The sequence below is a fragment of the Pezoporus wallicus genome, unplaced genomic scaffold, assembly GCF_028554395.1.
Source record: "Pezoporus wallicus isolate ANWC-B61680 ecotype Strahan unplaced genomic scaffold, APGP_CSIRO_Pwel_v1 contig_161, whole genome shotgun sequence".
Taxonomy (NCBI): domain Eukaryota; kingdom Metazoa; phylum Chordata; class Aves; order Psittaciformes; family Psittacidae; genus Pezoporus; species Pezoporus wallicus.
In genome coordinates this window covers 11,086,741-11,099,295 of record NW_026642654.1, presented here as the reverse complement: position 1 = coordinate 11,099,295, position 12,555 = coordinate 11,086,741, and positions in this window count along the sequence as shown.

The window sequence follows — 12,555 nt, the reverse complement described above, 5'->3', positions numbered from 1 at the left end:
AAGGAGATGAAAATTTTTAGAGGAGAACAGTCCTGCCATGGGAAGCATTCTGCCAGACTGGTCAGATCTAAACATGTAAGTCTGGGCTGTGCTTCCCTAGGCGTCTGTGGTAGGCAAGGACTGGCTCCACTGGCGTCACCCTCTGGACTCCGCACAAACATAAATAGCACCAGGGCCAAAGGCTAGTCCTCTTGGCTAATTCACAGCAGCTGCTGTTTCTGCCCAATAATCATACCTTTTATTTTGGGTTTCATTGACAGGCTGGGGCTTGATCTTTAAATTGGTTTCATCAGGAAAGAGCTAAAGCAGACAGCATGTAAGTTGTAGTCTGACTTGCTGATGCTACACCAGGTGGCATTTTGAAAGGAGGGCCAGAGGAGGTTACAGCACATTCGCATTTTAGCCTCCTGAAGGTACCTTGATGAGCTGCAGCAAGGACAAGGAACAACAGTACCCTTCAGGAGAGGAGCTCAGGTGCTCACAGCTGGTCTCCTACAACTTGTACCAGAGAGGATGGGAAATCTGACCATTTTCTGCTAGTTGTTCATTACCATCAAATATTGTTGTTTATTTTCTTAACACATCTGTCTCACAAAGGAATAGTGAACCCTTTACTTTTGGCTTGGATCTTCATTTCTTTTCTGAGTTTGCAGCCTGTTTCCTAACACTAAAACCAAGAAGTATTCTGCCTTCAAATTATTTCAAAACACGTTGCAAAAATAGCATAATTAAAGCTGAATCATGCTTTTGTCTAGGACCTCAAAGGTATAAGTTGAGTTAATGATGAGACTACTTTGTCCAAAGCTTTACACCTAAGAACGCATACTGGGATTCAGTTCAGATGTTAAGGCACTTACATATAAGTGTCAACTTGTATGCATGTACAAATTAAATATATAAGGATTCCACTATAATAAATAGAGATTTAGTTAATGCAGAGCCAGAGGATAGCTTGGCCAACCCTCAAGCCCATTAAATGAGAATTTAGTTGCCTAAGCATAAATATCTAGTGCCACTGTTGAGTGCTACCTGTAAGCTGGGCAGGAAGGAGTATGTGTGCATGTTTATATGGGGAGGAATGGCTAAACTAGAGGCTGTCAGAGGGGGTGTGACAGACTTGTGCCATATCCTGAGGTGAGTGGATGTGAGAACTGCTGCAGCAGGTGCTTGCCTGGGGAATACTGGCCTGCGCTTCCCTTTGGTGAGGCATTATGAAGTCTCAGGTTTAAAAGGAGAGGCTCCTTTTTCAGAGAAGTAATATGAAATTAAAGTGTTTCACGACTTTTGTTGAAAGTGCTGGAAGAAAGCGTTTAGTCCATTGTCCTCTGTTATTAGAGCAGGCTTTCCTTTTTATTATTTTTACCACTTGTTCTCATTCTTGAGTGATAGGATATTTATGCTCCCTTTGGCAGGATCAAGCAGGCTTATACATGGATCGACGGAGATAGATACTTTTTGTCCCGGCACATTGACTAATGAAAAGCTCCACAGCATGGAAAAAAAGAAAACCTAATAAGATCAGTGGGTTTTGTACAACTAAACTCATTGAAATAATTTTGGTGAATGATCTAGTGCTCCAAGTGGTTTTGTACACTTCAGGGCAAACAGTGTCCTGAAAGGTAAACGGTGTTTTGTTAATGTTTTGATTTTTTTTCTCTGTGCATGAGTAGCTAAATTCTGTTGTTAAAGAAGAAAAAACCAAAGGGATCTGATTTCTTTGGGTCGAGCTTGGCACCATAAATAAAACAGAAATTCTGCTGGAATATCCACTTTTACATAATGAGTCTCACTAATTGGAGTGCTGGAGATGGCTGCAGATTTGCACTTTGTTTTGCAGCTCTGTGCTGTAAAAGTATCATTGATTATGACCAAGCTTAAAAATATCCCCCAAAAGATATGTCAAGAAACTATATTCTACACTCCAGTGAAGATCCAGAGCATAATTCCCCCTGCTATAGATAGGCCTGTTTATCTGTAGAGATATGATGCAACTGAAAAGATTTAGTGTCAGCACCCTGATCTGCATGGTCAGAATTTTTAAAGGAATTCCAGTTTGCCAGTCATGGAGCCAAGTAATATTACGATATGAGTTGTGGAAATGATTTTTAAAGTGGGCTGATGCCAACCTCATGAGGTTTAACCATGCCAAGTGCAAGGTCCTGCGCCTGGGTCGGAGCAATCCCAGGCACAGCTACAGGTTGGGCAGAGAAGAGATTCAGAGCAGTCCTATGGAGAAGGACTTGGGGGTGCTGGTCAATGAGAAAATGAACATGAGCCGGCTTCAGTGTCCGCTTGCAGCCCAGAAAACCAACCGTATCCTGGGCTGCATCAAAAGGAGCATGACCAGCAGGTCGAAGGAGGTGATCCTGCCCCTCTACTCTGCTCTCATGAGACCTCCCCTGGAGTATTGTGTGCAGTTCTGGTGTCCTCAACATAAAAAGGACATGGAACTGTTGGAACAAGTCCAGAGAAGGGCCACGAGGATGATGAGGGGACTGGAGCACCTCCCGTATGAAGAGAGGCTGAGGAAGTTGGGGCTGTTCAGCCTGGAGAAGAGAAGGCTGCGTGGAGACCTCATAGCAGCCTTCCAGTATCTGAAGGGGACCTATAGGGATGCTGGAGAGGGACTCTTCATTAGAGACTGTAGTGACAGGACAAGGGGTAATGGGTTAAAACTTCAACAGGGGAAGTTTAGATTGGATATAAGAAGGAAATTCTTTCCTGTGAGGGAGGTGAGGCACTGGAATAGGTTGCCCAGGGAGGTTGTGAATGCTCCATCCCTGGCAGTGTTCAAGGCCAGGTTGGATGAGTCCTTGGGTGATATGATTTAGCGTAAGGTGTCCCTGCCCATGGCAGGGGGGTTGGAACTAGGTGATCTTAAGGTCCTTTCCAAAACTAACTATTCTATGATTCTATGATTCTTTGAATATTTAATGGATAGCCAAAGTGCATTGCTAATAAATGCCAATAAATTAGAAGGCTTTTAATATTTCTTTTTTGTTTTTTTTTTAAGGCAAATGCCTTGTGCACAGAAAATATTTTATGAAATTGATATGATATGAACAGATTGTTAAAAAACAATGAGATTAACAAAAATATAATTGTATTTTTAATTATATCTGTATGATACATTAATTATAAAGCATTATTATGTCATATAAATTATATTGTTAGATAATGGTCTATATCAGATATGCTATATAATATACATACACATACATATGTTATATATAATATACATATACTCTGTATAATATGTGCAATATATGATATAGACCATTATATAATATAATAATAAATATATAACCTCCAGTAAATATTTTAAGATGACTTTAACAGTCTTAGATTTCTTACATGGCTGAGTGAAGTTAAATGAAGTGGTGACATGGCAGCTGAGATGCATAGCAAGAGGCCAAGAAATTTATTGCCTTAGATAAGAAAAAAGATGTGTTTGTTTGATTTTATTATGAGGAATTTGAACAATGAGCAAAAATAATAGCTAGAAAGGAACAAAATGTGGGACTAAAGACCAAAGATTGGGAATGATTTATGTGACAGCTGTTCACAATACCCATAACTAATGTCAGCTCTTGAAGGTCTGGGTTTATTTCAGCATGTCACGCTAGAATCCTTTGGATTTTTTCATTGTTTCTGGGCAGTATCTATTGTAGACTCTGCAGTTCAGGAATGAGTTGAAATGTACTCTGTGAACCAGAAAAATCACTTTTTTCTCATGGAATAATTCTGTGTATGAACACTAGTTTAAAAAATGTTCCAGTGAACGGGTTTTGCTTAAACATATGAGCTCTATCAGCAGGATTTTGTACAAATAAGCAGATTTCAGCATTACAGACAGCCCAGCACCTCACAAGGTGGACTTTAATTAAATGGCCTTTCTTGAAATTGGAGATGAGAAGACAAACCGATTTCTTCTAGCTCATTTGCTTAACCTAAACTACCTGCTAACGAGCACTCACCAGGAGACGGCTGAGCTATACTGACTTTTTAAAGACATTTTGGAATCCATTCTTGAAAGAGAAGCTTGCCTTGCTGGTAGAAAGGTACAATTGTTGGTGTCATAGAAAATTGCATTATATCTTTTCTGAACTAGTGATCCCTTTAAATCCTCTGTGAACCGCTGGGGCCTGATTTTCTCTCTCATGATGTTCAACATTATTGATGTCAATAGTTTCTTCAGGTTGATACTACAATAAATGGGAGAAAAATAGTTCTCTTGTCACTCTAAAAATGAGTTTTCTTTCTCATCAATAAAAGGGCAGCCAGTAAAGGGAAACAGAGAGTGGTCATTTAGTTCAAGTAGTAAGAAAATCGTTCTGGGAGAGATTTGACCTCTACTGTACCATGGATAGCACTGAACTCTTAAGTTGCAGGCTTCATAGAAATGGCAATTATGGGGTAAGCTGACATTTTGGGAGAATAGGGGGAGAAACGCTTAACCCCATGTTGACAGTGCTGCTTTGTGCTGGTTTGGTTAACAGTGGAAAGTTCACAGAGCAGCGCATTGCCTGCTGTTGTCCTTAGTCTTGATGGAGACTGCTAGTGCTGTGTTTTGGAGTGATTCTGCTGCCAGCAAGTGTGGGGACAGAATGAAGACTGAAATTGCTAGATGTTCTTACAGAGTACCAGGACCTGCAGGTGCTTTGCTCTGCATCTGTAACCTTTTCATATGTGTGCATCCTGAACCTGGGAGGAAAAGTACCCTAGGAGGTATAGACCACCAAACGCTCCCTTGCCTGGCCAGGTGCTCCTCTGACTGTGGCTTGGTGCATGTCTGAACATCCCAGTGGTCTCTGGGTGATATCTCTGCTTTCCGCAAGTACTATCAGCATGCACACAGTTCATAGTATCCTTATTTTTGAAAAGGGACAAGTCAATTCAGCATGTGGAATTTGCCATTTTGTATGTGTATTCCTCAAAGCATGCACAGAGAATACTAAGCAGGGGTGGCTTTAATCTTAGAAAGTGACTGGTTTCCTCTCTATGGAGATAGGGCTCGCAGAGCCAAGCAGATGAAGTGCTGTCTTCTGCTGTTTCTGACACATGCTCCTGAAAGGGCTGCTGCTGCTCGCTGCCTGTCTGCTTGATATCACTGAGCCCATGTCACTGGGCTTGGTGTCACTGATTTCCCATCTTCTAGCAAAAACATTTTCAGACACAGTCCACTGTTTGCAGGCAGGAGAGCTGTTAGGTTGGAGCAGGGACCTCAAGAAAGACGCTGACCTAACAGTAGTCACTATTCAAGAATTGACTCTCTGCCCACCTGCCAGTGCTTCCATTTCTGTATCTTATTATTATTAGATCTCTTCTTATTCTCTGCTATGTTTGATTTTAATTCTCAGTGATCACACTACAGGCTTTCCAGTTATGCTGCTCTTTGTGATGCAGGGAAATAATGGAAAGACAAATTTTCCTTTTAAAAATGCAAGAAAATAAAAAGAACTTCCCAAATCATCATCCTCCAGAAGTCTGAAAAACCACAGTTGAAGGCCTATGGGTAATCCTCAGAACAGCAGTAGCTTAATTCATTTCCATTAAGTTTCAGCTAAAGGTGGCAAAAATGGTGGGAGGTGATAACTGTAAAAGTGGTTCTGAGCTGTGGTTCCTCTTCCCAAGACAGTATCCTAAATTTCAGACTAAGGGTATTCTGAGGAGATGATGCTGGGAGGTGGAGCTGGGTGGGAGAGGGGATAAAGGAAGAGTAGACTCCATTCGTATGATAAAGGTAGTGCATGGGCAGAAGCAAAGATAAAACAAGAATCTGAAGCCCTGTGATTTGGACTCATATAGAGACCCTGCAGGAGCAGAACTACATTTGATTCCCAGCTTCTGCTCATGTTCATGGACCATTGCCTGCTGCTGCCTTGGTGTATATATGTCACAGGGGTAGTGTGCACCTCTCAGTGTGCTGGAATTAGCAACCAGGCAGTACTAAAAAACATATATTCTGGGTTGTGCTCTTGGATACTGCAACATTGGACCCAAGTTTTGCAGAATTTTATTTCTTTTCAACTAACCTTTTTCTTTTGTGTGCCCAAATAGAGTGCTATGTGGCTTTCACAGTTCTGATGAGATCTTTCATGGCATTTCCAAGCATCTCTCTATTATTTCTTGTACTCCAAAACATGAGAAACACATTACTCATAAGAAGTTCCCTGCCTCCCCCTTTCAGTTTTCAGTGAAAAGGCCTGCCACAACTTGTGGGCTTTAGTCCTCATTATTTCTGCCCTATTTTCAACAGCCACTTCTATCAAGGAGTGTAAAGCCTCCAGATTCAACTTGCATGCCAAAGAAAACAACTGCAGTTCACAGAAATCCCTTAATAATTTCAGCAAAATGCTGAAGGAGGAATTTTGTAATTAAAGATTTCATATTTTCTTACTTGATGTTCCATGCTGGGCTGGGAGGATTTTTTCTACTGATTCCATGCACCTCACTGGGGGGAAGGGGGAGAGGGAGGGAGGAGAGAAGGGGAAACGGTTGCACAGTTGGCAAGTATTTTATTGGAATAACTTTGTAATATTGGTGTCTTTTAGATTAATGGAATAAATATTTGTGTGTATCCTTTTTCTGGGCAACCTTCAAATCAACATTTCCCTTATTAAATTGTGGCAGCATTTAGATTAAGTGCTTTGGCAGAAGAAATTAATTCTATCTCAAGTTTGTGGGTTAGTGTTTGGCAAACCTAATACCTAACACCTAAGAAACCAGTGTGATTTTATCAGGATTCTGTGCCATGCATCCTTTGAGCTAATATGCTATGTGATGATGGAAAGAAGCAAAACTTTTACTATAGTGGAAGCTCATATGAATCTGATACCTTAAGAACAACTGCTCTCGCTTCATCTATGATGTGCATGATTATCCTTTCACAAAACCACTGAGGCACAGCCAGTATGAATTTTCTGATGTCTATACTCCCATTCCTGTGTTTCAGGGACATAACTGTGTTTTCTCTCACAAGAATTAAAAAAAGACTGAAATTTATCCAATACGAAATTCAGCAAATGATCTTTTGAAATCATGTAAGGTATTAAATATCTTCCTGACACATAAGTATGGCTGGACAACATGCAGCTAGCTTCTATTGAAGCACACTCAGATGTCTCCTGTACAATTGTTCTTTGTCTTATAGGACATCATTCCTTTTCCCCTTCTTGGTGAAGCATATGCACTTGGCAGTGTGAGCTGGAGCATCTGCATACTCCTTCTTTGTGAGATTTACACAATAATTCTTTACTGGACCCTAGACTAACCTGTTTTGCCCACAGAAACCGGTCTGACATTAAAAGATAACTCAGTCCCTCATTTTCTGAGCCTTTCCTGATAGGAATGCTTACTGCAGAAAGTGCTGAAAGCTCAGTCTTTGGAAAATTGAAAGCTATACAAGCTTTAAGACTTCAAACTGAAAAAAAAGGAGAAAATTCCTATCTCAGTTCATTTGTATGTGTATATATAATTATAGCAAATAACCACTGTCATTGTTAAAGTACATGAATTAATAACAGGAAAGGTTCAATATATTGTCGCAGCAGAATAATGTCTAAGCATACGATGAAATAGTAAATTTAAAGATAACTTCTGTATGTCATAGCTTTATCTTCTTGTCTCTGTTTTGTTTTACTCAGAACCTTAGTTTAGTAGCCTTTTTCTAAAACTCTTATTAAAATGTTTCTGTGAAGTGATATATTCCCTTGCATAATATTGAATTTTAGGACTCGCAGCCTTGCTGAGTCAGCAGAATGGCAAGTGCAGAGTTTCTTCAGAGAAAGGCATCGCCTCACCTGAGTCAGTCTGCCATAGATCTGGAGTATGGCTCAGCCCCAAGCCAGAGACATGGAAAGCTTTGAGGCAAACTTTACTATAAAGGAGAAAAAGGAGAAAGCATAGCTAGAGTACACTAAAGCTGAATTTAATTTGCTTGATTATTGTTGGGGGGGGGGGGGGGGGGCAACACCAAAAAATTTGATCCAATGTGGACAATCTTTTGCAGAACAAGATTGGAATGTTCATGGTTTTAAATACTGAACTTTTTGAGAAAGAAAAAGATAGCAGAAAACTGTGATGTAAAGTCTACCTGAGAAAAACTGGAATATTTGTACAGTTTGCATCCATGTAGATTACAGTACAAAATCATAAGAAAAAAAGTCCCAAATATGTAAAGCAGACTTTGCTCCATCAGGCCAGGTCTCTACATCCATCTCCTTCCATCTTTTAAATACTTTTTTTGCAACTCTGCACTTTCATGGCATCAGCTGTCACCAGATTTTGCTCACTTACTTGGATTTACATAATTTCTAGTGAAGGTTATGTATCTCTATTCATTGTCCATATATAGCTTAATATATCAATATCACAGTCAGAAGTGTTCATACTAAATATTGTAATTCCAAAACCAAAAGTACACAGCTTTATTTCTTATTTGCCCAACTAAGGAATTTAGGCAGTTAGTCTACAAGAAATGACATGTTTCCTTGATCCCCCCCCCCCCCCCCCCCCCCCCCGCTATTTTTTTAGTCTAAAATAGAGAAACCCACTGTGTTCAACAGCACAACCTCTAGAGGCTTCAAAAGGAATGAAGCAAAAATAAATGTTTAGGTTGAGTGCACTCTAACCTGTTTAAAATAATTCATAGCTGCTTTACTGAGGGAGCAGTAATTATTGAGCAGCCTCATTTTTTATTTTTCTTTTTTAAGTGTTGAAGTGCTGTAGCCAGCTGCATTTCTAAAAGGCTTTGTGAACTTGGCTTATTCACTACAGCTCAGCCGCTGCAACGCTAATGAGGCCGCTGACCTTGACAACAGGAAGGTTACAGGCCTCACAAAGTGCATACAGGACACTGAAAGATGTTTGTTTTCTGACATTTTATTAAAATGCATTTTTTTAAGTTTAATTGCTGGTGCAAATAGCAAAGAGATCAGAGCAAGGAGTCAGAGAAGGAGCCACATTCTGTGGATTCATGAGTCTTTCATGGCAGAGCTGTACTGCTGTACTTGGTCATACAAGATGCATTCTGCTAGTGTTGAGAAATTCCTTCTGTTTTCATGAAATGTGACTCTAATCCTTCTTTGACTATCCAGTCTTTTATCTTAGGAACAGTCATCGGACAGGTCAGAAATCCTGCCTTGGAAAAGAAACTCCTTGGTGCCTGCCATAGATTAGATACTGTATTCAAACCAGACTATGTTTAATATTTAGATGTTAGATACCATATTCATATAGAGGATCTTTGGTTTTAATAAATAATTCTTTGGCCATGCATCATAGGCTTTGTTAAAGTGTTTGCCTTGGCAGTGTAAATTTGCTGATATTTCTTATCTGTCTCCCTTTTTCAGCAGCATGGGGATTAGGCAATATTTCCTTTCTTCTCTTTTTCAGCCCATATGAAATACACTCCAACATGATTTTTTTTTTAAATTATATTATACTTTGAGTGGAAATGACAACCTCCCCAGGTGATACTCATTTGTCCTAATATTTAATTATTTAGGGTTCTTCAAATCTTAGTGTCCTTGCTGAGATGACCAGTTAGGATGATAAAGAAATCTATCTGTTCAGGATATAAATACATAATCAGTAGGAACTATACACAGTGTTTCAAATTATAAAGAAAACTAAATATTCTCAACATGAGAGTGACCACTTGTCAACTGTATTTTATCTAGTGGTGCTAAAATTAAACACTGTCTTGCCATCATCATGATTATATTTAATTGTAATAGAAAAGTTATGCAATAAGCACTTTCTGGACACTGTTTTGAAGAACTTGCAGTATGGTGCAGGCTTCCTGCTCATTACTGGCATCCTATGAAGCATTTCTTATGCTTCCTCTGAAAAATCTGATTGTTGCTCTTCAGTCCTAATAGATGTCTCCCAGCCTGCTGTTCCTCTTCAATTCTATAATCCATGTTGGAATGAAGCCTGCAGGAAGCTGATGAGAAAAAGCCAAAATCTAGATATGTCTTGCACTCTAGCTGTGCAGAAAGTGCAGAATGACCACGCGTTTGCAAATAATTTGTCAGTGTTTTTCTTACAAAATCTACAGGCAATCCTTTCTCCCTATTTGATACTGAGTTTGTCTGTCCCTTTGGCTTGTATCTCATGCTTATCAGGGTGAAGATCTGCCAATAGAGGCAATCCACCCTGGCTGATGTGGCTTCGAGCTCCTGCATGGCTGCTCGAGATGTCTGTATGTGATCGCAACCACTGTTGCACTGAATTCCATGCCACTGTCCACAGCATCTTGTCAGATGCAATGGACATGCTTCAGTCAGGCTGAGGGAGTTTGCTCTGCTGATATTTCTCATAGTAAATTGCAGAACAGAGTATTTGATGGGAATAAAGACGGAGGTGTCCTCATCTAGCTCAACTGGCTGCCCCAAGATGGGATCAGGTATAACTGTAGTTTTTCAAAGATTTCTGGGGATGGATATTCAACAATGTCCTCGGGCAATCTGTCTAGTGCCTCACTATCCCTGTCATTAAAAAAAATGCCCAAATGCCTAACCTGAATCTTTCTTACTGCCATGAGATTTTATCACAGTGGGGTTAGCCTTGCTCAGTAAAAGTACCAGCAAAAATGCTAGTCATTTTCTCCCGCGAAATATTGTGTGTGGAAGTTTAATGCATTTTGCAAGCCTGTACCTTCTGCATTTCTAAAGCACTTTAAAGTATGTGTAAAAAGTCAAGAGAAGTTGCATTTCTGAATTTAGTGTTGAAAGGGATCGGTATCTTTTAAGAAAAATGGGAAGTAGCATTCACGTGCAAGGTTTTGTGTTCCCACTGCTTGTAATCATGTTGGGCATCACCATCCCAGGCACAGCCACAAGTTGTGTGGACAAGTGATTCAGAGCAGCCCTGTGGAGAAAGACTTGGGGGCATTGGTTGACAAGAAACTAAATGTGAGCTGGCTTCAGTGTGCGCTCACAGCCCAGAAAGCCAACCGTATCCTGGGCTGCATCAAGAGGAGAGTGACCAGCAGGTCGAAGGAGCTGATCCTGCCCCTCTACTCTGCTCTTGTGAGATTCCACTTGGAGTATTCTGTACAGTTCTGATGTCCTCAGCATAAGAAGGACATGGAACTGTTGGAACAAGTCCAGAGGAGGCCATGAGGATGATCAGGGGACTGGAGCACCTCCTGTATGAGGAGAGGCTGAGAAAGTTGTGGCTGTTCAGCCTGGAGAAGAGAAGGCTTCAGAGAGACCTTATAGCAGCCTTCTAATATCTGAAGGGGCCTACAAGGATGATGGAGAGGGGCTCTTCATCAGGGGCTGTTGCAATAGGACAAGGGGTAATGGGTTCAAACTTAGACAGGGAAGTTCAAGTTAGATGTAAAGAACGAGTTCTTTACTGTGAGAGTGGTGAGGCACTGGAATGGGTTGCCCAAGGAAGTTGTGAATGCTCCATCCCTGGCAGTGGTCAAGGCCAGGCTGGATGGAGTCTTGGGTGATGTGGTCTCAGGTGTGGCATCCTGCCCACAGCATAGGTGTTGAAACTAGATGATCTGAAGGTCCTTTCCAACCCAAACCATTCTATGATTTTATGTCCCAGTTTACTGCGATGAATCAGGCATTCCGGCTTTGTCTTGTACCTGTCAGGCTGAGTAGTACTAGAAGTACTTTTAACTTCTGCAAAAGGGAAAACAAGAGGGGTTGTGTCAGCATTGTCAGCAAGGGAATTGGGAAAGCTGCCTAAAAATTGTCCATGGACCAAGACCAAAACCATGGGATATTCACTTTTAGAGGTGAAAATGGGCATTACCAATTAGAATTGGTTGAACTGTCTGTCAAAAGTTCCCTATAAATTCTTTGATAAAAAAGGAACTGGAAATGCAGACTGATCAACAGCACAATAGTGCAGTGTTAACCTCTGTGCATATCAGACTGACTGATAACTAACTGATAACTTCTGTCAGCTTCTAGTCAGCATGTCAGTTAATACAGTTAATTTTCATTTGGACCTGTGACTATAATTGTGATTACAAGGACGAAATGCTAAAATATGTAAGGGTTGTAATACCTTTAATCTTTTAAAAATGGATTGTATTTTGCTTATTATCTCATATATAAACATGGTTCTGAAGCTCAGTGCGCATATATTATTTGGAGATAAAATGCTAGATTCTGTCACTGGTTATATATAGATTATATTTGTTTCAACAGCAGGTAATGCACATAGATGACCTAAAAACATGTTTGCACAGTACACAAAATTTGGCCCTACTTAACAAAAGAATATTGCTGCCTCGATTGCAAAAGAGCTAAACTCAACAGATAGGCACCATCCTGTGAGCTTTTATTGTCTGACTGTGTCTAATGGCTGAACTGCCAAAATCAGCAGCAGGACTAGAATAAATTATGAATAGATGGAGAACTCTTTCATTCTTGTGGGATAATTCAGAGTTCCTTTACCTATAAATGATGATCCCAGGTTTTGCACATGAGAAGCACAAATGTCATGTGAACAAATGGTAGGAAGATTTTACGTCCTTGTTAGAATGATCTTCTCTGATAAATCAAACACCAAAAACCCAATCAA